Below are 4,089 nucleotides of genomic sequence, written 5' to 3'. Positions count from 1 at the left end.
GTGGCCAAGAATACATGTGCACATAGCCTAAAGGCCCCGTCACACATAGCGACGCTGCAGCGATACCGACAACGATCCGGATCGCTGCAGCGTCGCTGTTTGGTCGCTGGAGAGCTGTCACACAGACAGCTCTCCAGCGACCAACGATCCCGAGGTCCCCGGTAACCAGGGTAAACATCGGGTAACTAAGCGCAGGGCCGCGCTTAGTAACCCGATGTTTACCCTGGTTACCATCGTTAAAGAAAAAAAAAACAAACGCTACATACTTACCTATCGCTGTCTGTCCCCGGCGCTCTGCTTCTCTGGTCTGGCTGTGAGCACAGCGGCCGGAAAGCAGAGCGGTGACGTCACCGCTGTGCTTTCCGGCTGACCGACGCTCACAGCCAGACCAGAGAAGCAGAGCGCCGAGGACAGACAGCGATAGGTAAGTATGTAGCGTTTGTTTTTTTTTACTTTAACGATGGTAACCAGGGTAAACATCGGGTTACTAAGCGCGGCCCTGCGCTTAGTTACCCGATGTTTACCCTGGTTACCAGCGAAGACATCGCTGAATCGGCGTCACACACGCTGATTCAGCGATGTCAGCGGGACCTCAACGATCAAAAAATGGCCCAGGCCATTCCGACACGACCAGCGATCTCACAGCAGGGGCCTGATCGCTGGTACGTGTCACACATAGCGAGATTGCTACTGAGATCGCTGTTGCGTCACAAAACTTGTGACTCAGCAGCGATCTCGCTAGCGATCTCGCTATGTGTGACGGGGCCTTTAGTGATTAGACGATACCAGATTAGATTAGGTTTTTATGTTTGGCTGCTGTCACACACTAAAAGACATTTTTTTATTGGAAAAACAAGATTTTGCATTACCATATTTTGAGAGCTATATTTTTACATATTTTAGCTCACAGAGTCATGTGAGGGCTTGTTATTCGCGGGAAGAGCTGACATTTTAATTGGTACCATTTTTAGACACGTTACTTCTTTTGATCGCTTTCTATTCTAAACCAGGTTTTTTTTGTTTTTTTGTTTTTTTTTGGGGGGGGGGAGGGTGGTTATGTTGATCCGCATGGGGTAAAATTAATAAGGCAGTTTTATTCTTCAGGTCAGTACGATTACATTTATATAGCTTTTTATGTTTTGGTAGTTTTACACAATAAAAACTATTTTAGGCCGGTTTCACATGTCAGTGGCTCCGGTACGTGAGGTGACAGTTTCCTCACGTACCGGAGCCACTGACACACGTAGACACATTAAAATCAATGCATCTGTGCAGATGTCATTGATTTTTTGCGGACCGTGTCTCCATGTGCCAAACACGGAGACATGTCAGTGTTCGTGGGAGCGAACGGATTACAGGGACCCATTAAAGTCAATGGGTCCGTGTAAAACATGTACCGCACACGGACGTTGTCCGTGTGCAGTCCGTGTGCCGTGCAGGAGACAGCGCTACATTAAGCGCTGTCCCCCCCACTGGTGCTGAAGCCGCAATTCATATCTTCCCTGCAGCAGCGTTTGCTGTAGAGAAGATATGAATAATTGTGTGTAAAATCAAGATCCAGGTTCCGGTACCGGAATTATCTGGACGTGTGAGACTGGCCTTATAGAAAAAATATTTTTGCATTGCTTTATTCTAATATCTCGTTTTGGGCATTTTTGCTTCAAAAACCGCTAGAGGTTTTTCATTATTGAATGGAGTTTAAAAGAAAAACATCCAGAGAACACCAGTTCAAAAGCCGACACAAAAATAATAGCAATATGCTTCACCTTTATATTCCCCAGGTCCAATTATTCTCGATCAACCAATCAGCTTCTCAGACATTTCCTCCTGTCCTCAGCGCATCATCCACTGCTGTCTACGCACCAACCTCGCTCTCTGGCCCTTTACCTCTTCCCTTCCAACTATCCCTCAGCCCTACACAGCCATTTGTGGGACCGCAAGAGCCCCTTTATGACTCCTCACCCTCAGCTCCTATTACCAAGCTTGTCTTCTTGGTTTTGCGGCCTTTTAGTGCCCACCATGTGTTCCCTGGCTCCCATCTTCTATCTGGAACATCTGTATGGACCACCTATGGAGATGTATGGACAATGTCAGCATAACTTTGAGGTGGATGTTAGGAGGGTAACATAAAAATGGATTTCCAGAACAAAAAATAGATATAAATGTCTAAATAGTATATTACATAGCTATGGGCAGGTTCATACTACACAATTGTGAGGAGCAGGAGGTTTTTTTCCTCACTTCCAATCTGTTTTTTACAGCAGCTATTAGTCATTTCCAGAACCATTTCTAGTTTCTTAAGTAGAGTCGGTCTGCACTGCCCCATTGAATAACATTGGTCCGTTTTCTCCATAGGGTCATGTAAACAAGGCCCTTCAATTATCGGTAGGTGTCCCGTGTAGCCGCTCCTTGAGGCCCCGTGTGACAGCAGGTGACAAGTGTGTGTAGGGGGCTGGCAGACTGCTATTATGGCCACAGCTAAGCCATGCCCCTCTGTGTCTGTACATTAGCAGGGGCTGGCTTAGCTATCGAGACTGGTGGCGTGCAGTCAGAAGAAAGTTCCGGTGTGATGACCCAGGAGGGAGCTGGGGCTGAGCAATGGCTGCACCTGACATATATACATTTTTGGCTAGAAAACCCCTTAAGGGCATGCTCACTTCACGTTTGTGATGTCGCGGGGCACGCCGCGTGTTTCGGAGGATCGGACACTCAGGAGGGTGAGGTGCAGGGCCGGCGTCAGCACCCGGCGTACTCGGGCAAGTGCCGGGGCCCTGGCGAGACAACAGGGGGACCCATTCAGGGCTGGCGTTAGGGGCAGGTAGCTGCCTAGGGCCCCCGCTCCCCCAGGGGCCTTCAGCTAGCGGCACATCACGCAGCCGCTATGGGGCCTCTGTGAGGCAGGGGGGCCCGCCTGTCGCCAGCGCCAACTCCCCCACTGCCGCATTGAACTATACCGGCGTCTGCCGGTAAAGTTCAAAGCAAATGATGGGAGAGAGCGCGTCACCTGACGCTCCCTCTCCCATCATTCCCCACTCTGCCTCTGACACTGCCGATGCAAGTGCACGATGACATCATCGCGCACTCGCTGTGTGTCAGGCATTCAGCGGCAGCCACCGAGATCGAAGCAGGGAGCAGTGCGGGCACGTTTTTTTGTAACTATAACAGTGAGTACTGGACTATGGGGCCATTCTTGGGGGGAGGGGGGCTGTGCTGCATACTACATGTCTGTGCTATATACTACATGGCTGTGTTATATACTAAGTGGGTTGTGCTATATACTATATGGGCTGTTATATGCTACGTGGGCTGTGCTATATACTACATGGCTGTTCTATATACTACATGGGCCGTGTTATATACTATGTGGCTGTGCTATATACTATATGGGCTGTTATATGCTACGTGGGCTGTGCTATATACTACATGGCTGTTCTATATGCTGCGTGGGCTGTTATATACTACGTGGGCTGTGTTATATACTACATGGCTGTGTTATATGCTACGTGGCTGTGTTATATGCTACGTGGCTGTGTTTTATACTACGTGGGCTGTGTTATATACTACGTGGGCTGTTATATACTACGTGGGCTGTGTTATATACTACATGGCTGTGTTATATGCTACATGGCTGTGTTATATGCTACGTGGCTGTGTTATATGACACACACACACACACACACACACACACACACACACACACACACACACACACACACACACACACACACACACACACACACACACACACACACACACACACACACACACACACACACACACACACACTACTTGTGACAACATATGATTTGTCTCCAGGAGAGACCTCATTATGGGCTATGCGTTTCCTGTATAGGGCGTTCAGCACACGCTGCGGTTTATTAGCACTCCTAATCTGCACAGTGTTATACACCTGCAGCCAATCACGTGCGAGGTCCTGATTGGTTGCCATGGGGAAGAAGGGTGCTGGGACTAGGTACGGGTCCAACGCCGTAGCCAGCCGCTGACTGCCGTGCGCTACAGTCACCTGCAGGCAGACAGCGGAGCGGAGCCAATGGAGCCGCTTACGTCACGTTCTGGGCGTGGCCTACC

This window comes from Ranitomeya imitator, chromosome 1 (assembly GCF_032444005.1).
Source record: "Ranitomeya imitator isolate aRanImi1 chromosome 1, aRanImi1.pri, whole genome shotgun sequence".
Lineage (NCBI taxonomy): Eukaryota > Metazoa > Chordata > Amphibia > Anura > Dendrobatidae > Ranitomeya > Ranitomeya imitator.
The sequence above is the reverse complement of the archived record's forward strand: the minus strand, read 5'-3'. Positions refer to the sequence as shown.